The sequence below is a fragment of the Paramisgurnus dabryanus genome, chromosome 12 (assembly GCF_030506205.2).
Source record: "Paramisgurnus dabryanus chromosome 12, PD_genome_1.1, whole genome shotgun sequence".
Classification (NCBI taxonomy): Eukaryota; Metazoa; Chordata; class Actinopteri; order Cypriniformes; family Cobitidae; genus Paramisgurnus; species Paramisgurnus dabryanus.
The window spans coordinates 20852790-20874945 of record NC_133348.1 but is presented as its reverse complement, the minus strand read 5'-3'; the positions used below and the strand labels follow the sequence as shown (position 1 = coordinate 20874945).

The window sequence follows — 22156 nt, the reverse complement described above, 5'->3', positions numbered from 1 at the left end:
TAGTGTTGGTTAAGTCTGTATATTTTACGTGAACAAAAAGACAGATTCACTAGTTCTTTAATGTCCACACTTAATGACGTCATTCATTCTATCTATCATCCAGGAGGGTTAAAAACACCCTTTATATACAGACTATACAAGTAAAGTCATGTAAGAGCATATTATTTACATGTTATTCTATTAAATCATCATCACCTAACTCGAGTATTGTGCTGTTCGCTAAGCGCATGCGCAATATTAATGGCTCATCAAGTCCGACCCGTCCGATATAAACTGTTCTTTATTCAGTGTATTGGTGACTCAGGAATTACTTTATTGCAGTATGTGTGCTGCACATGCTCAGTATCAACAAAGTTCACCAGGTCTCGGTTCAGTAAGTGCGCTGTTGGCAGAGCTCATATGAAAAGTTGATAAATTAGATATATATTATACTCTAGAAAATTGTTGACAAATCGAAATGACTGTCAGGTACATCTAAAAGTGAGTAACTTGGATCATTACTGTCCCGAGATGATCATTACCGGCTCAAAAGAACGATTCGTTCACAAACTGGACATTACTATTAGTGACTGCAGTGATAAAAAACATAAGGAAAGCAGCACCCAGTTGCACACAAATCTCGCTTACCACAGATAGATTTGTGAAATATCTGTAATGTTTTATGAGCCATATCTTTTTAAAATATTCACATAGGCCTATTCGAATGAGAGATGCAAAAAATTAGCGTTCTGTGCATTATCTCTTGACATTGTCGTTTACATGGACTACTTTTACGTCAAAAAAGTATTACCCCTTTTATTGTAACTACATGGGAAAAAGTGCCACAAGCCTACACTCATTCTTTAAAAATATTTTTTGTAGGTTTCACATAAGAAATTAAGTCATAAGCTGCGTTTCCATTACCCTTTAAATTCCGCAAATTGAATTTGCTAATTTAAAATAATTATTGAAACACGCAATTTCACAAAAGCTCCCAGTTTTTACGGTGGCATGAGGTGATTTTCAGGCAAATCAAAAAAGGTGTATTTTGCAAAACGGCAATGGAAACTTGCAGTGCAAGTAAGTCACATAATTATTATTTGAAGAAGATGCGGAATGTACTAAAACTTCCCAAAAACACCTCAGTACGTGTCTGCTCCCAAGTATAAGAGGCTTTCCTTGCCAATAATGTTTGGATAACACTCTTACATCTCTTTTGATTTAAGATAATGTACTATAACTTCCAAGAAACACCTTCACGTTGCTGCTTCTAAGTATAAGGGGCTTGGCATCAATGTTTGAATAACCTTACGTCTCCTTCGGTTAAAAATAATGCCTAGTGCAGTGGATGTGATATTAGTACACCTACCAACATCAGTCAATGTGATGGTTGAAATGACTTATTGCGAGAGGAAAAACTACCTTTCAGTCTTGAGTCGCATATCATCGGTTAAAGGTTCTGTTCTTCTTGTGTTTTTAAAGCTTTGATTTTGTTTACAGTGCACAATATAACATTTGTTTATGTTTCACGTGTAAAAAAGCTGTATTTTTTACCTTTATATTGCTGCTTTCACTGTCCTAAAAACGGGCTGATGTCTTCCTTGTTCTATGAAGTCCCTCATTCAGAAATACGTATCAAGTTCTGATTGTGTAGTTTGTTTAGTGTGTTGCGATGCGATAGCATTACGAAAATTAACCATGGTTTTACTACAGTTAAGACCAAAAAACCACGGTTACTGTAGTAAAACCATGGTTACCACAAAATAACCATGGTTTTGACAACCATGGTTTTCAAAAACCATAGTTAAACCATGGTTAGTGTAGTAAAACCATGGTTTTGCTCATAGTAATCAATTGACCAAAAAACCATGGTTACTACACTTTTACCACATTAAAACCATGGTTAATTTTTGTAAGGGCAGCTTAGCTTAGCAGAGCCGTTTGAGCTTAGCTGGCAACTGATGTATTCATGTGGGCAGAGATTAGTCAAAAACTCTTATATTGACGTCATTCAACTGGGAAGTAGAGGACTGTAGTCCAAACCGGCCGTTCGCTGTATATATATATATATCAAATATATTGCCTGGCACGGCAGTGAACTTTGAGCTTTATCATTTTGCAGGTATTATTTATGTTCTAACAGCAACATTACACACTAACTAAAGTTGAAAAATGAGATCAGGAAGAACGTGACCTTTAATGGAAGCAACAACATTTTGCAATAGTTTTTTTTCCGCTAAAGTTTTGCACAAATCTATCATGGAAACGCAGCTATAGGCTATTACTATTGTAATGTCTAAGCATAAAGTAACTATGATTCTGTTCTAACTACTAATTTAAGGCACTTTGTGCACATGAATCATGATAGACATCAAGTAATTTCACCCTGAGAGCTCTTGAGTGTTTTGGTAATTCATGATAGTGTTGAGGAGAACGGTCAAAGGTTATCTGTGTGACACACTTTTAGATATGATCAGAGACAGTCTGTTGGAGCAACACATTCATGCACGTATACTTTTGAGTTAACAATGGCATTTTTTTATTTTTTTTTGACATATTTGACAGCATTTACAGAATTGTCACAGCATACAGTATACAGTACAAGTTGACACAGACAATGCAGTGAATAAATTGATGCAGAAAAGTTAAAGGGGGATAAATGAGCATACTACAAAATCGTCACTTATTGACATTGTGGTGTATTGTCCACTGGCTTTAACAGCAATAAATCAGTCTGATCATTCTCTCATTGCTTTTTCAAAATGGGAATAGACACACATCACACAAACCAAAAGCCCTCTTAGAGTCATATCTGAGTGATGGTCTGTGTCAGACACTCTTGTCATTTGGTTCAGCCCTAAGGAGTCGATCGTCTAGTCTGCTTTTACTGCTCCGGCTGCCGGGAGCCAAAAACAGAGCGAGAGGGTAGAGACGAGGCAAGAGGCTTTAATTGTGGAGGTTTGTGGGTCACAGGCCTAAATAGATGTGGAAGAAATATGAGGAGAGCCATAAACTGAGGAATTGGTTGGGGGGGCTGTAATGATGGAGTGATGGAGTTTTAAAGCTCCTGTTTGCATTCTTTATTGTGCGTTCCTCCGCAGTTTTTGTGTTGCGTTGCAGCATTAGATGTGAGTCCATCTATGCACTCTAAGAAATGCTGGGATATTTCAGCGTTGGTTCAAAAAGGGACAACCTAACCCGGTAGGCTGTAATCTAATTTATGCTGTGATTTGTATAAAAAGTTTTTGTATTTAAAAATATATAAAATATATGTAGAAATGTATTCCCATTTACAACGAAGTGTGTGTACTTGTAGGTAATGTTTGTGTATCAAGTGTATTTTTATGCTTCCGTGAAGTCCTTCATCTGTATGAGTGGATGTGTGTTTGACTTCATAAGCATAATGCTCATTACCATCTGCTATGTGCATGAAAGAGTGTCTGGAAGAAGCCCACTTGTCAGAAAGACTCAGGAGGCGTCCCCTCACGGTGAGACACAAATCAGCTTCGGCACATTAAAAGTAACACAACAATTAGATGTTAGCTGAAATGGCTGCCGTGATCATCCATATTTACGATTCATTTGTCACCATCTGACACAGGCTTTCCAAGGACCAACACACTTTGGTGTGTCCTTTTTGTTAATGTAAGTAGATTGAACTATCAGAAAGTGCAAGACACTTAAACACCTGTGAAACATTGTTTGGTTCATGTTTGCCAAAGACGTGTTGAGCACAAAATGTTCTTTTATGAGATCGAAAATGAAGTCATGTATTGTATTTCTACTGTGAAAGAACTCTCAGATGATTTTAGATTGAGATCACATAGGGGAAATACAGTATAAGATTTTTAAAGGTTATTATTTATATTATTTATTTGCAGTACTGTACATAGAAAACATCTACCTTTAATACAGAATATAAGTTCAGTCCTCCAAACTCCATATGCACTCTAAAAAATGCCCAACCCATATAGCTGACCCTGGACCACAACACCTATTTTTATACAACATATAAAAGCTTTACATTTAGTGTGGTTTGTTATGATAGACCAATATGCGGAATTAAAACCGAAATATTGAGAAAATTGCTTTTAAAGATGTCCAAATGAAGTCCTTAGCAACTTGATCCACTCCAATTTTTTACATATATATTTATGGTTGGAAAAGTACTAAATATTTTCATGGAGCATGATCTTTATCTAATGATTTTTTGGCATAAAAGAAAAAAATATATTTTTGCCCCATGTATTTTTGGCTATTGCTGCAAATATAGCCATGCTACTTATGACTGGTTTTGTGGTCCAGCATCACAAATATGGATAAACCCAACTGTTTTGTATTTGAGTTGAAATGAATCTAACTGTTGGGTTTGTTCATATTTGACCTAATTGACCCTTCGCTAAGCCACGCCCAATAACGCCGACAAGCCAATCATGGTTTAGCCAAGGTAACTTGACACAGGGGGTCTCTGACAAGCTTGCGAGTGAGGTAAACCTGCCGAAGCGGTGTGAATATGGATTGTATAAATCAGATACCCGGTATCCTAAGAGTTTGGACGGGGTGGTGGATTTTTTCCCTTCACGAAACTTAAAACCGAAGTGGAGAAATGTCGGACGTGGATCTAGCAGTGTGAAATTACAACTAAATATCGACAGGATTAACTAAAACACATACGTTTGTTCGAATGTAAGAGCACGCTAGTGTTAGCTGGCTAGCTAACTCAGCACATCAGTTCTTGCAAATACTGACGGTTCTTCATATATTTAAACGTAAAATAAGATGATTAAAAGCAAGACGGAGGCTGACTGACATTCTTTAAAAAATATTTTGGCATTTTGTTAATAGACCTACCCCAATCCGATCGTGGCTCTCCCAGGTTTAGTTCTAGCGAGAGAATGTCATCAGTGCAAAGTGGTCATGTCTTGTGTTTATTTCACTGTTTGATTTATAATCATTTGATTATTTTCACAAATTTCACTTACCCTGCTGTGCATAAACAAAGCTGTTCCTTAATTTGTGTGTTTTCCATTTGAATGGTCAGCATATGAGGCGGCTGCTGCTTGCGCTGAGACCTAACGTTATAGGCTTTAGCTTCAATTTTGATAAAATTATTCTCCAATCGGTTGCATATTATGTCATAGATATATATCTCTCAGTCTCTTTTGCCTTGGTCTCTCAGATATTTCACCTGTTTGTCAAATATGACTAATTATTTCCTTGGGAATGTCCAACACCAGTGCATACATACTGTAATAGACTTGCCAGGCGCAAAAGCTTGACAGGCGTAGCAACAGTAACTAAGGAGGGCAGGGCTTAGCGAAGGATCAATTATTGGTTAAAACAACTCAACATTTTAAGAGTGTACAAATTTTTTTTTACTATACAGACGCCATAGTTTGTTCATCATCCTCAAAAATCATAATAATTCATTTAAAAATTATTCTTTATTCTAGTAATTTTGTTTAGGGTTAAGTAGCTCAGTGGTAGAGCATTGTGTGCAGAGGGGTTGTGGGTTCGATCTCATAGAACTCATTTACAGTGCGTACACACCGCCAGCAACTTCATTGATGTGTGCCGCTAGTCTCTTTAAAAGAGGTCATTAATTCTGGTTGCCCTAGTAACAATTATAAATAAATAGGCTAAGTAAATGTCTCTCTCTGAAAGATGGATAATGTGAACTCCACAGGTTCAATCTCATTGATAGTCACTTGTCATTTGCATAAGGTTGAGCTGTTCTCAACTTTGTTGTGTAGCTGAACACGCCCACTTCCTGTCGCCAATGGTCACTGTCACTCCTGTTGCCAGAAGTCGCCAAGCTTCCGTTGTAAGGTAACGTTGTTTTTTTCGAGTTCAAATTTTAGCTACAGTTTAAACTGTTTTCGCTGCTTTTTTCTGCGGGGTGAATAACTTTGAAAATCCAAGTAAAACTAGGAACTTGTGAAGATCAAATTCCTAAAGCATACTTTTCCTGCCACTGTATACCTTGTAATGCACTGTAAGTCGGAAAATATTAGGAAAATCTAATTCGTACATTCCTTTCTAACTGGTTCAATTTAAGCTGGGTGCATACTGTGCGAGTTTAGCAACAGTTTAGCTTTCTAAGACAAATTTTAAAAATCCTAAAAGATTCCTAAAATTCTACCTGCAGTCACATTTTTCCTCCAACTAAATTTTGAGACACGATCCTGCAGTGTGGCTTCTCCTATGACAATGTACGCTATGTTACATTTTATCAAAGTGTGTGTCAGGCTACACAGAGCAATGCACAGCCTACGCATAGCCTATGACCTAGCTATGGTGTATAACCTACGCACGACTATAAAGTACGCAATATAGCTGGGATAATGCTTGTACAGTCTGACATGATTCAACAATCATAAAAGGCTATTTTAAATTGTACATTGTCATAGTCTAGTTTTTAAACCTGTTGGCTGGTTTGCCAGCTCATGACAAGCTAATAACAAGAAAGATCACAGAAAAAAACACTGGCATGTTTCAAATGTCTTAATTCTTACTCATTGGCCGTAATAAAAGAAGGAGGCCTACAGCTACACACGATCACCTCACAACACACTGGGTTTCTATTTGTCAATCTGTCTTCTACATTTGCTTAGTTGCAAGGCACATCCCTGCTGCTCCCTCTGGGTCTTTTTTGTTTACTTCTCAGCTGGTAAGGCAAATTAAACCCAACGGACTGTGTTTTCCCTCAGCCAGGGTCATTTGCACTTGTCAAGCTATCCGAGAAGAATTTTAGCAATTTTTTCTCTTTAACAGTGCAGTCTTTATATGGTTCGAAATAACTGCAGACAGACAGGATTGGTGAAGGTCTTTTGTGTTCAATAAATAAATAAATAAATATAATGTAAGAAAGCTTTATTGTGGCACGGAAAGGGTGTGGTGTACTAGTAGTGCCAGGGAATGAAAATGAATAAAAGGGTGTGGTGGTGTAATGGTACGGTAGGTCAAGAGGTGCCCTTCTAGGTGGTCTGCCCAGCTGTGTACTGGAACTCAAGGTCAGGTGGTGAATGCTCGGAAAGTTCCCGAAAAAGTTTTATGTTATGGCTGTGTTTAAAAGGCACAAACTCAGCTGAAACTCACCATGTGATGTAGTTTGTCCACCTGCATCTGTGAGATGATAGGTCATATTGCGCACAAATGTGCATAGGGGTAAACTGGGGCTAGTTGTCACACAGAGAATATGCTATTGGGGCATGTTGTCACAAAAGTTCAACAGAAAGCCACAGCCCAAGCACAATCAATTTGAAGTCATTTTAGTGCACAAGACACATGTACTTCATCAAGCATTTGTTTGAGCAAATAAAAATAGAAGCTGTTTCTTTTTAGGGCCTATAAAGCACATAATCATCACTTTCATTGTTCATTTGAATTGTATGGTAACTGAAGTCAAAGTATTGATCAACTGGGTCCAAATCAACTTTATTTTCCTACAGCTCAGCATTAACTAGCAAGTTCCTGCAGAGTTATTAGTTCACAATGCTGATAGCATCACCAGGGCAGTGTTCTTCCCGAATGATGTTCCATGTGACTTCTCAATAAGCAATCCATTATTTGAACACATTGTCCTATGTTGTACAAGAAAAAACACACACTTCAGAGCCCCCTGGCACTTTTAAAGATTGAGATGCTTGTGTAGGAAGGGGGAGTTGGTGGTGGAAAAGACTCCACACTATTAGGGATGACTCAGGATTAGTTTATGTAAGCATTCAGGCCAGACAATATCATCTACTGCAGTCATGCTCAATGTCTTCTACACATGCTGACCAGACAGACAGTAATGAAATGTAATGTCTCTCTCTCTCTCTCTCTCTCTCTCTCTCTCTCTCTCTCTCTCTCTCTCTCTCTCTCTCTCTCTCTCTCTCTCTCTCTCTCTCTCTCTCTCTCTCTCTCTCTCTCTCTCTCTCTCTCTCTCTCTCTCTCTCTCTCTCTGTCCATTTGAAGAAAAGCTTAAATCCTATAGCAAAACCATACTGGCTAAGAATACTGGCATATCCACCCAAAACAAAACATACACAAATACAGTTTATGAATAATGAAGGTATACGACCACATACACACAATCTTTTGAGCATTCAGACTTGTTCGATAAATCATAACCGACTCGTTCTTGAATACCAGTCATTCATAATCCCTCATCTCCATTCAACATGAAGGTGGCACTGACGTCCGTGCAACGCTTGAGGTTTGTGTATATGCGCGTCTGTCTGGATTCCCAAGGTCTATCTGTGAATGCATTTTTGCACGTGTGTGTCAGCAGAAGTGCAGCACGTGTAGGTGTGAAACAGAAAAGTGCACAGACCCCGGGAAATTAGAAATACTTGACAAACACATCTCCACCCACACGACTCTGCAATAACGTCATTTGACTTTTACTGACTGCAGTGTAAACATCATCACTACTGTAGCATCATAACCGCAGCTACACAGAGTTTCAAGGTGTTCATTTCCGAGGCCTTAATGTTAAGTTAACAAATGCAGTTTGTGAATAGATGTGGTAATGAAATAATAAAGCGTACACTATCATTGAGTGGGTTTTCTCCATTTCTTAAACATGGGTAAACATCAAGGTTTGGATGGTTTTCATGTTTTTTTTTACTTCACCTGACTTTCAATTATGCCATCAAAATGCCTGTTTCTTCATCCAGGGTAATTTTTTGCAAGCAACATAAAAGCTGTGAATATTTTATTATATTCATAAAATTTTTTGGAGTGCTCTTTTACAGGGCAGAAATCCACTGGGGGGCTGTAGTTTGGGAGGGGGGTAGATTCTTACTTTTTAGATTCTCAAGTTTAAAATAACATACAATTTTTATGTTTTCTCCTATGTTAGTATGATATTTATGGCTCAGGTGATTGGCACAAGTGCCCATAACTCAGACACACCGTTAAAACGGGAGCCAAACAGTTTGCGTGCTTCTGAGAAGTCACTCAAGCATTTGATAAATATACCCTGCTCCCTTTGAATTGATCTACGCAATCGCCTGATAATGATTTATAGAAAGGAATGAACAGGAAGGAAACACAAAGAAATAATGAAGCAGACAAGAGCTTTTAGGAAACCACACTGTGTCGAATTCCCATAAACCAAATCAAATCAGGTGAGGAAAAGTGAGAGCAGGAAATGAGCCAGCGGACGTCACTCGGGTGCTACAGGCACTGCTGTTATAACCAACACTCATGCCACAACAGCGTAGTCCATTAAAATCAAGTCCATTTCTTGCTTTATCCACTCAATCGTGCATGAGCCAGAACTAATGCAGTACCTTCCTGTCACTGGATCTGAATCTTAATTAGGGAGATGATACAACAAACAAGAAAGATCATTTTTATGCACACTGGGAAATGGGAAAATGAGAAGGGCCTCTTGACCTCAACAGTGAATTCAGAAGGCTTATGTACTGTATAAAATGATCATATTTAATGGAATAGCAGATTGTGCTATTGCAAATGGAGATGAACAGAGATCTGGAAAGCAATGACAGAAAGAGAAAGCAGGTCAAAGCCATGCGGATTTGAATTGTAAGTGGGTTATTAAACCTGCATTAGATGCTAATGGATAATAAAGATTATGAAATCAGAAAAAGGGGGAGATAAATGATACAGGTAACAGATAAATGTTACAGTTTTGTTTATGGTATATAATATGATATTTATTCTAAAGTAAAAATGCTGTCTTGGATTCTGAACATTCTGTTATGGTTTATGCTTTGACAGGTTAAAGTCGGTTACTGGTGAGTCAATATCACAATAAGGTTGGGATTTCCTAATTTCCAAAATATAAATATGAGATGTTGCATTGAAATGTTGTGCTGTTGAGGAGACCTAATGTTGTTGGTCAACAGTGTTGGAGGTAATGCATTACAAGTAACGAGCCTTACGTAATAATATTACTTTTCTGAAGTAACGAGCAAAGTAACGCATTACTTTATAAATGTACACATTAATATTTGAGTTACTTTTTTAAAAAAGTAATGCGAGTCACTTTTCAGTTTAATTAATTCAATTTAAAAATAAAGTAATGTACTGAATTAAACTGAACATATTAACGTAGAATTACGCATTCTGTGCGCCTGAGCGGGAACAGTTTGAGTCAGAAACAGAGATGGCAGGACAGAGATTGACATTTTTGCGATCATAAAAACACCTGCAAGGCCTGAAAGAGATCAAGCCTCAGCCAAGTAAGAAAAAGTAACGCAAAAGTAACTTAAAAGTAATGTAAGCATTACTTTACATGAAAAGTAACTAAGTAACGCAATTAGTTACTTTTTGGGGCAGTAACTTAATATTGTAATGCATTACTTTTAAAAGTAACTTTCCCCAACACTATTGGTCAATGAAATGCATGTAACCACAAAAGATGTCAACCGTGTCATAAACAAATTCAAAAGAAAAAAATAAATTTTCATTAAAAAGTAATTATTTAATGTAGATTTTCAGAAAGATTATGTGTCACGACACATTTTAAATAATAGAAAAAGTATTTTTATCAGAATGAAATTACTGCCAAAACATTTATTGCCCAATAAAATAAGCGAAAGCGGCACATTCTTTTCTAAATAAAATCTAACAACAAAGATATTAAGTCAAAATTACACACAATACTATCTGGCCGTCATTTGTTAATTAAGCAATCAAGAAATTGCACACAAGGTTTTGCTTGATAAAAATACTTGGTTTGTTTCATAAAAATGAATAATGACAGGGTGGACATGAAGATGACAGAGCTGACCTTGGCATGACAGGGCGGACAAAGCTTATTTTTCCCAATGTTTATTTGCTATCTCAGCTACTTAGACCTAGACACAATGTGAGATATTAAAAAAAACAATATCGAAGCCCCACCTCTAAACTGGGGCGAAAGCAGATCTTACTAAAACATATCATATAGATCGTTCACATTTATACGAATTGACATGAGACATCAGATTGTATTTGTTTTGACACATAACTATGCTGGTATATATTGGTTAGTACTGAGCTAGTTTTAGTTTATGTTGGGTTTACACACCAAAAGATTTTTTTTACATCTTACAAGATTTTCAAAATGTGATGAGACCACAAACATGAGCATAAAAAATCCTAGATTTAACCGTTTTGCTCCAATAGTGTGTGATGTGCCATAGTGTTGTAGTTCTCAAGACCGGTCTCAAGACCACTTTTTAAAGGTCTTGGTCTCGTCTTGGATTCGACCGCATTTTTACTCAGTCTCGTCTCGGTCTCAGACAAAGAGGACTTGGAATTTTATTTCAAGACCGGTTAAGACAACAAATGATGGCACACTGCAAAAAATTATTTTCAAGAAAATAAGTTCTTAGTATTTTTGTCTTGTTTTCAGTAAAAATGTCAAAAAATTCTTAAATTAAGATGCTTTTTCTTGATGAACAAAACGACCCATATTTTTGGTCGAAAAACTAGACTTATTTTCTTGGGTAGTTTTGCTCATCAAGAAAAAGCATCTTAATTTAAGAATTTTTAGATATTTTTACTGAAAACAAGACAAAAATACTAAGACAGATTAAATGGTTAAGTTGATTTCAGCTCTTTAGTGTTTGTTCACTTTTATTTGCTTATAGACAAAGATAAATTCCCACATATCTGCAATGCCTTTGATTATTTTATCAACTTCTCTAATGGCACACACATGCACACACACACACACACACACGCGCGCACGCACGCACGCACGCACACACACACACACACACACACAAACACAAGAAGTGCCTAATCATATGCATATTCCACATTTTATCATAAGTGTTTTAATGCAGTGACTTGCAATGGTCTTGGTCCTGACTTGGTCTCGGCCTGTCTTGGTCTTGACTCGGTCTCGACCTTTTAAAGTCTTGGTCTTGTCTCGGTCTCGGCCTGTCTTGGTCTTGGTCATGACTTGGTCTCGGTTTAGGTGGTCTGGACTACAACACTAATGTGCCATGATGTGTCAAAGACAGCACACCACACCACACACAAACAGATTTTCAACCAGAGTCTCGATTGTGAACACAGGAAAAACTCGCAAAATCTCGCGGGACTTTAGAATAAGCATGGCAGACGATATGCAGGAAGAAATTTCAATTATAGTGTTTAAAATTATTTCACAGAAATTAAAGGGTTTGGTCTGTACAAGTTCGCTTTGCATCAACTTCACTGACAGCTTCCGTCTTCCATCATCTCACTTTCTGATTGGATATTGTTTCGTTTCACATGACAATCTCATGAGCGTGCGCGCATTTGTCCTTGGGGTTCCCCCCACACATCAGGATTTCTGATCGTAATTATTAAACATGTTTATTATTTACAATTCACGATTGGCTCTGACGTTTTTCTGATCAGGTTCAGACACTCTTAACACACCTCACACCAATAATAAGATAATCTTTAGAACTATCAAGATAATCGGGACATAGCTAGGATTATCGGAAGGGGGGAAATTGGCCCAAAATCAGCCCGATTATCTTTTGGTGTGTACCCAGCATTAGACATCTGATCTGATCATATAAGATACATTACAAGAATAATCATTAAATAGAAAAATGTATCTTGACATAATGTGCATTAATGTTGATTTATATACTGTACCAAAAGTCAAATCTTTTCATCAGTAAATCACTGAAACAAAACGTTTAAGTAAACTGCACCATGCACATTAACACGCAGACCTAGAAAAACTGCACCATGCACATTAACACGCAGACCTAGAATTATGTTGTCCCTGACTAAGCACTAAAAAGCATCCATCAGCTTTATTTTTAACACAGAAATTGCTTAGGGACTGGCACAAAACCATTTACCATTTCCTGCTCTCATGCACACACACATACGCACACACTCACACAGATATTGTCAAGGTGAACTCCTGTGCCCTTGTGCACACTGCACTCTTTGTTATATAGTTGCTATGGCAGCCGTCTATGACTCTCACGTGACTAATTTTTAGGCTGTGTTCGTATTTGCTTGCTTTGTATGTACTGATCTGCATGCTGAACCTTCTTAATAAATTGTGCTCTTGCACCATAAGGACAAATTCATGTAAAATATTCATAAATGTGACCCTGGATCACAAAACCAGTCATATGGGGCATATATAAACCATATATATATATATGCTTTCCGTTTATATATTGTTAGGATGCAATTTTGGCCGAGATACAACTATTTGAAAATCTGAGCATGCAAAAAATCAAACCATGATACCTATGACTGGTTTTGTGATCCAGGGTCACAAATGTGCTGTTTAGTTTGCAGAAGATGTCTGTACTGCATTAAATGTGAATGCATTAAAATATTGCAGTCAAATGTTCTTTATGTCACATTAACTAAATAAGGGCACATCGTCACGTGTTCAAAGCATTAGATTGATCGTTAAGGGATCTCGCAGCGGTTATGAATTCACACACACAAATAAAGCAGTGTTTATAATGTGAGACAGCAGGGCACAGTAAGATGGATTCCAGGTGGTTCCTGGGAACATTTTGTCTTCTAGTTGAATTACACACACCTCTAAGCTACACTGGCTTAGACATACATCTATTTCTCTCTCTATCCTCTATCTCTTTTGCTCATTTTGTACACCTGACACTTCTTGCTGTGTTGTTTTGTCTTTTTTTAAGTAGAATGCACCTTTCACTTTAGGTATATGTAGCTACCATATAGAATTCATTATTTATAGCTAAACAATCAACCTTAAGATAAAATACAAAGTAAGCTTAGATTGGTTTAAATTCAACGGCATCAAAACATGGGGTAACTTTACAATAAGGTTGTATCAGATAATATTATGCATTAGCTACATAAACTAAAAGTGAACAATTTCATCATTTATTAATCTTAGTTTGTGTTATTTTCAGCATTCAAATCAGGCATTGTGAAGAACAATTAACAAAGATTCATAAATGTTTAAACTACAATGCTCATTGTTTGTGTTACATTTAATGAATACATTTAATGAACCTTATTATCAAGTTATAAAAATATTTTTAAAAATCCTTTTTTTATATAAAAGTCAAATGTCCCTGATCTCTTCTACTAACACCAAACGCTTATATACAATCATAGTGTACATTTTGGCAGATACCTTTTTATATGTGAATAAATACATATATGCTCACCATAAAATTTCCCTACTGTATTTATGAAAAAATCTGATGCTGTTCCTTTTTAAATTGTAAATAGCAAACTGCAGGCGGATGTGTGAGTCTAATAGTATTTGTTGGTAATCACAAAGCTGGAGTGCTCAGTGTCCTCAGCAGAACCTTTCATGACTAACCGTGGTTTCCATTTAGTCTGCTCCTTTGAACAATCAGCATCTGTGACACGTTACAGATCATGAAATCAAAACCACATGTCCGACATATATGAAGTCTGTATGCATCTGTCTATGATTGACAGGTTACTTACCTACTGCAATTAGGAATTTTTATTCTGGCCCCCTAATGCTTTAGCTATACACTTGAAAGGAAATCATATGGACGGTTTGTCTTTAATCATTTAAACTCTGCAATTATTTATTTTTTCAGCTTCTTTGATTATATTTACTAAATTCTTTGATTATATTTACTAAATTTTCGATTTAGTTTGATCTTGATCAGACAAACCCTGGAAGCACCGACATTCAAGAGAATAAAAGTTTCATGTTCCTCTGGAAAGGAAACCTGGTTCAGCTCCAAGAGAAAGAGTAGAAAGATCAGCATGAAAGACTGAAATGAAACAGGCATCACATGCAGCCTGTCTGCCCACAACTCAATGTCTGGTAGAGAAAGAAGAGGTGAAGTGTGAATGTGTCTGGCTGCGATCCATTGACTGAGATTTATTTTCATTTTTTTTCCCTATGTAAAAGAATCATACAAAATTCACCTCTTTGTTAACTGACCCGAAGGTCAAACTTGTTTTTAACAGAATCTCATTTACCAGAAGAGACTTCAAATGGGTTTTGTGTGTGCCTGCGTGTTTGAGACGGACTATGTAAAACTGTGAGTTGCATTGTATAAAAAGATATTATCATTTATGTGAGAGAAACAAAAAGAGACTGAGAGGAGGAGAGGGCAAAAGATGAGGGGAACAGGAATATTTTAAAGAAAATGCCTTATTTAAATCATTTAATATTTACATTTACATAGGCAATGACTTATAAGTGCATCAAGGTATAATATTTTTATCAGTATGTGTTTTGCCAGGGTTTGAACCCATGACATCTTGCACTGTAAGCAATGCAGTATTACTGACCTACATTCAATATTTTTATATTATATTTTATAATATTTCACTTCATTCATTTTTAAGATGTAAAATAAATATTTTGTGTCCCCAGAGTACGTATGTGAAGTTCCAGCTTAAAATACATAGATAATTTATTACAACATGTTAAAATTGCTACTTTGTAGGTGTGAGCAAAAATGTGTCGTTTTTGGGTGTGTCCTTTAAAATGCAAATTAGCTGATTTGCACTAAATGGCAGTGCAGTGGTTGGATAGTGCAGATTAAGGGGTGGTATTATCCCCTTCTGACATCACAAGGGGAGCCAAATTTCAAAGACCTATTTTCATGTGGTTGCAGGGAATCGTTTGTCAAAACTAAGTTACTGGGTTGATCTTTTTCACATTTTCTAAGTTGATAGAAGCACTGGGGACCCAATTATAACACTTAAACATGGAAAAAGTCTGATTTTAGTTATATGTCCCCTTTAAGAGATGCTATATGAACATTTTAGCTTCTTTAAACAACATTAGTATGATTATTTAAGTATGTACGAGGCCTTAATGCTTTATTTTTCCTGGCTGTAAGTTTGACTCTCCTCTGGTTGTTTCTGCATATGCTGATGATATTAATGTTTTTATCAAAAATGATGATGATGTACATGAAATTGTAAAGGTTTTAAAAATTTATGAGAACGCTTCTTCATCGAAGGTCAATTGGGATAAAAGTGAGGCTTTGCTAGTTGGCAATTGGGAAAGGGTTTTAATACCCTGTCTACCTGGTGGCTTGAAATGGAGAAATGATGGGTTAAAAGTTTTAGGTATTTTCTTTGGCACACAGCAGTATGTTGAAAAGAACTGGGAGGGTTTAATAGAGAAGACCAGTGCAAGAATTGCCAAATGGAAATGGTTATTGCCCCAAATGTCATATAGAGGACGTGTTTTAGTCCTTAATAATTTAGTTGCTTCCATGTTATGGCATAAATTTATGGTTTTAAATCCACCAAAAGCATTAGTACAAAGTTTGCAAAGAAATATGTTCAATCCCTGAAGTCTGCCAGTATACGTGTAGCATTGAGAGAGGCAGGATGTACAAAACTTGGCCATGTACTTAAAGCTATGCACTCATCTATTGCAAAATTGGGGTATTTGGCTAATATAAGATCTGAAAGATTGATTAAAAAACTTGTTGATGAAGTCTATGAATCACTACCACAGACACTAAAGCATTTTGCTAATGACTATGATATACTTTGTCAGTGGGAGGATGGTTGTGATTATATTTTCCCAGTGCTTGATATTTCCTCAACTGTCGAAGAATGCTTTGGTTTAGAAAATAGTTTTCTTTCCTTTTCTAATGTACAGTTAGGTGCTTTTGAAGAGTTGGACAAAAAAAGACATATATTTTATGTGTTAAGTTACTCCATATGAAACCACTGGAAGAAATGAAATCATCAAGGTGGGTTGATTTTTTTGGCCCTGAACAGTCCGTAAAAGGCTGTTGGAGATCTTTGTATAAACCACCAATTGATAAAAGAACTGGTGATCTCCAATGGAGAATAATACATGGGGCTATTGCTACTAACAAACATGTAGCCCACATAGATCCTAATCAGAGTATTGATTGTCCATTTTGCTCACAAAATGAAATGATTCATTTGTTTAGTGGTTGCTACAGGTTGGGATCTTTGTTCAATTTATTGGAACAATGGTGTTTGCTTTGGGAAGAATGTTTTTCTTTTCCTTTGTTTATTTTTGGACCTAAGTACTCTGTCAATAAGAAACAAAAACACATTTTGATGAATTTTGTCTTTGGAGTGGCTAAACTTCTATATGGCTTTCAAGGTAGAATATAATTCAAAACAAAGGGTCAAAAGAGGTTTATGATATTTTTGTAGGCTTATTAACAGCTCGGCTTAAAATAGAGTATGCCTACTATAAATTGGTAAATAACTTGCAAGCCTTTGTTGACAAATGGACTATTGCCAATGTTCTTTGTGATGTTGATGTTGATGAAAAATTGGTTTTATTTTTTTAATTATTTCTGGAGTGTGTAAGTCTGATGTAGACATTTTAATATTCTGAAATGTTGAATTGTTAATAAATGAACTTTTTCTCTCTCTCTCTCTCTCTCTCTCTCTCTCTCTCTCTCTCTCTCTCTCTCTCTGTGTGTGTGTGTGTGTGTGTGTGTGTGTGCTTAATACACCCTGCTGTTCCCCTCAACTAAAAAATAAAAGTAATTTAGAGCTGAAACCCTGGAACAGTTCTCTCTGCCAAAAACATACTGCTTGGCCTGAACGTGACCCATCCTGTCCAATCCTGAACCCCATTTCACATCTGGGTCACATCAGAGCGACTAAACATTGAACTGGAAGACAGCCGGCTGGCACTCTGTCCTGAACCAATCACATTCCTGTTAGTGTTCCTCGGCTCTTCACAACACCCTCATCATCTCTGTCAGACAAGGCTAGATGAGTTTTACCGCATAGCCAAATATAGAAAACAATTTTCTTAAATTTCATAACAAAAAAAGAGTACAAAACTAATCACATAATCATTTGTACAAAGAGCTTGCATTACACATCAGATGTTCAAAACACTTATTGTTGAAAAAACAATTAATATAAAATGCTACACCACTCCTGTTTAAAATTACTCCTGTCCTCTATTTAGTTTATCCATTTTAAATCATTATGTACTCAGATGGGCACAATGTCTTCAGACTTCTTAATCGTTATGTGTCTATCAAATACAATTAAACCACAGTTCAATTCAGACCCTGCCAATCACAGCACACAATCCTAGCTGTCTGGGACATTCTGTGACTCTTCTGGTTCTTTTAGCCACATCTGCCCATCTCCTGCCTGCTGGAAAATAACAACAATTCTGTCGTTCCTTGTTCCTGTAGCACATTTTGTCAACAATGCAAAGGTTAAGGGTTCCATTTGCAGGACTACATACTATTTATGGCTAAATGTCCTGTAAGTCGCTTTGGATAAAAGTGCCTGCCAAAATGTATAAATGACAATATGCAGATTTCTGTATATTAATTCTTGTGCACAAAAAGCTCATGAGTTCAATCCCAGGGAACAAACATATTGATTAAGAACTATACGTTGTAAGTCGCTTTGGATAAAAACGTCTGCCAAATGCGTAAATGTGCAAGGGATAAACTTAATAAAATTAATGTCTGGGTGCGTTTAGGTCCGCTCCACAAAAGTCATTGTTTGCTCATACTGAAAAAGTCATATTAAAAATCATTTAACATTTACATCAGCAATAGTGTTTGAAATGTGATTTTCACCTCTCCCTGTCTGTTTTAACTTGTTCATCAGTATGACACACTTAACAATGCTGAAAACCTTTTAGGAGGTTATTAATCACCACAGTGCTCTTAAATTACACTTCATCCGGGCATAATGTGAAACAACCAAATCAGTGCGTCATTCTGTTAAACTGTTCAGACAATACACTTTTAACATAATAGTGTAAGGCAGGGATGACGTATTTTTGTAGGCCAACCCGGAAGCTAGAGTTACACTGGTTCTCTTGCAAAAAAGCCCACTAATGTTTCCCATAGAAGTTTGGATTATGGCAAAAAATAAACTGTGTGTTCAACAAAGTTTATGACACTAAGACATTTTGTCCAACAAGTTTATCTTCACAGATGAATAAAAATTGTATCTAAGTTATGTAAGAATTCATTTAAGTCAAAAGTCATTTAAGCTTTTCTTTACGCTGATATGAAATGATAATCCACAGTCAATTTCATCAAAATCCTTCAATACATTTTAATACGTTTCTGCACATATCAGATGGTTAAAAAATGTGTCACCATCCAGTCTAGCATCTGTGTCTTACTATTCGTATGGGGCACCAGCCAGTATAACGTACCAAAACAAGGGAGACCACAGTTAGTGCAAAAAACAGACCTTTATGGGCACATGTACAATTAAAATAAAAAATATTTTTGCACTTTAATCAACTTGGACTTACAAGTCATTTTAAAGGAATAGTTCACCCAAAAATGAAAATTCTGTCACAATTTGCTCATTCTCATGTTGTTACAAACCTGTATACATTTCTTTGTTCTGATGAACACAAAGGAAGATATTTTGAGAAATGCTTTGTAACCAAACCGTTCGTGGACCCCATTCACTTCTATAGCAGAAAAAAAACACTGGAAGTAAACGGGGTACACAAATGTTTGGTTGTAAACGTTTCTCAAAATATCTTCCTTTGTGTTCATCAGAACAAAGAAATGTATTCAGGTTTGTAACAACATGAGGAGTAAATGATGAGAGAATTTTCCTTTTTGGGCAAACTATCCCTTAACTGTATTGACTAGTGATGAGTTGCTGTATCTTATAAAGTTGACATAACTGAAGCCTTGAGGATCAAAAAATTCATAAAATATAAAACAGAAGTTTGTCTTTTTATTGGACCTATGCAGTTCATGGCCATAATTTCTTCACAGTTAACTTTGGTCGTGTTGGGTTAAATCTGGGTGCTGAGGAAAAATGCATTCAGATCACAATCTACACTAGCATCTTTATCTAAAATATTAAAGTAATTTTATATGAAGCTGAGCTAATAAAATGACAACCCTAAACACATCTTATTTATCAACTTCCATTCTTAGTGAACCTCTAGCGATGTTAACAGCTTTTTTGCCTATACTCAGTTGAAAGCACCCCCAACAACAACCTACAATGCTAATACATTTAACCATAACCAGTTGCAAAAAAATGAATCATGAATAAAAATCATTGCCTATAATTTTATTCCTTAAAGGGATAGTTCACTTTAAAATAAATTCTGTTATCATTTACTCATCCTCATGTTGTTCTAAACCTGTATGAATTACTTTTTTTCTGATGAACAAAGAAGATATTTTGAGAAATGATGGTAAACACACAGCATTAAGTGACCATAGATTTCCATAGTAGGAATAAAAAAAATGTGATGGAATTTAATGGGTACCATCAACTGTGTGCTTACCATCATTTATCAAAATATTTTCTTAGTCATTTATCACAATACTTCCAAAATATTTTTTCCTGTTATGGAAGTCTATGGTCACTTACTGCTGTGTGTTTACCATCATTTCTCAAAATATCTTTTGTGTTCATCAGAAAAAAGAAATTCATACAGGTTTAGAACAACATGAGGATGAGATGACAGGTTTTTCATTTTAAAGTGAACTATTCCTTTAAGAGGATTGTTACCTATGAATATTCTGTTCAGAAAACAACACCAAAAGAGTGGGTAAAATCTTATTTATTTGAAAGACACTACACTTAAACAATATAAATATGGCTTATATGACAATATAAACATCCTCTTTCAGAAAAATCTGAATAGCATCTGATGGTGGGAGACCAAGGCACCACAATCACTGCATGCATGTGTCCCAGAGGTAAGATGATCAATGCTACCTGTTAAAAAAAATGACTACATGTTACCAAAGCAAAACTTGCATAAATTTCTCTTCAACTTTTATTCTGCATACATGTCTCTTGCGACAGGATCCAGGCACAGAGAAATTACCTCTGACCCAGGTTTTAGCAAGGGGTCACTATACCCCCCTGTTATGGCCACTAGAGACACTGACAGCCTCCAGTGGGCAAAGCATAGAAGGGATCGCAACTACAAACATTTAATTGAGATTAGCGGTGATTGATGAAGACACCAAACAAGATGACAGCAAGTTACAAACCACTCACTTAAGCAACGGACTACAGTCTTCTGTTTCTCTGACAGACTTTACCATTCATTACCTGCAAATATAACAAATGAATAAAATAAATAAATAAATAAATAAATAAATAGAGAGGAAACCTTCAAATTACCCAAATGATTTGGCTAAATATTACAAAAAGATGTTTCTCCCGACAGGATCCGAAGTAAGGAATAACAAGCCAATACTTCAGGTTTTTGAGAGAATTTTTCTACCCCCCTGTGTTAGTCATTCAAGACACAGACAGTCTTAAATGGGCAAAAAAGGGGCAAAATTAGAAAATCTTAACAAAACTTACTAGTTCATGGTTAACCGTTAGTGGTTGATTCCACGTGACTCTGGCCTTTAGGCATATCCCACATGTAAGGCTAGATTTGGGGGGAAAAAAGAGAGGAAGAAATAAGCATTATATGCAAACACATTTACCTTTTCATAATTCTTAAAAAGCAGCATTCATATTTGCACAAAGTTAAAGTTTCTTTAAGTCAGGATCTTAAAATGAAACCGCACGTGGTTTTCACATCATATACTATTTTTAAAAAGAAATGCAACTTTCTTACCTTTTTAACTAATACATTCTAGTAATCAATGAGCTTCCCTTCAGTCAGGGGGTTCGGATGGCCAATCTAAAACATACAAAGTATAAGGTTTGTTCAAAAGTTACAACCGGCAGACAAGGCCGCACATTCGCCACGTGCAGACCCGATCTTGAGATACACGCGGCTATTTAACACTGCTGCTTAAAACTACAATAATAATGTACACTTCGTTATGTTATCAGCCAACGCAAACACGTTTTAATCAAACATTTTCGTTTGATGCTAACAGCTATTGTGTAATTTCCGTGAACTTAAAAACACATTTTCACTGCTCGCTAAGAGAATATTTACTGAATTGCTTGCATGTGGAAACGAAAGCATCTATATCAACTCTTTAACATATAAAAGCAAATAAATTAATATGTTAAAGCAAAATCGTACACACTTACACACACTCATGCTGCCTCCATTCATGCTGACTGTTCTCGTATGCAGGAGGAAAGAGAATGAATGAACACGTGTGGTCAGGACAGGGAACTCTGGGATATTTAAAGAGACCGCCTCCTGCTTTGGTTTCTGCAACTAATAAATGGCTGACGAGGAACTTGTAAAATATAAAAAAAATAATAATAAATACATTGTTAAATTTATAGACGTCGTTAAAATTGTACCTTGTATTTAAATCATTCT

The 22156-nt window shown here is 36.2% G+C and overlaps 1 long non-coding RNA gene and 2 other non-coding genes across 3 annotated transcripts; all 3 read right to left on the bottom strand.

Moving 5' to 3' along the window:
• Nucleotides 1-20451: 20451 nt before the first annotated feature.
• LOC135738661 (uncharacterized) lies at nucleotides 20452-22016 on the bottom strand. Its single transcript, XR_010528741.1, has 5 exons — nucleotides 21916-22016; nucleotides 21488-21553; nucleotides 21226-21295; nucleotides 20914-20967; nucleotides 20452-20625 (listed from the first exon to the last, which is right to left on the bottom strand). It is a non-coding gene; the product is annotated as an uncharacterized lncRNA (long non-coding RNA).
• Nucleotides 20698-20817, bottom strand: LOC135739167 (small nucleolar RNA SNORA26). Its single transcript, XR_010528855.1, has one exon. It is a non-coding gene; the product is annotated as a small nucleolar RNA SNORA26 (small nucleolar RNA).
• LOC135739166 (small nucleolar RNA SNORA26) lies at nucleotides 21068-21188 on the bottom strand. The gene has a single exon (XR_010528854.1). It is a non-coding gene; the product is annotated as a small nucleolar RNA SNORA26 (small nucleolar RNA).
• Nucleotides 22017-22156: the final 140 nt, after the last annotated feature.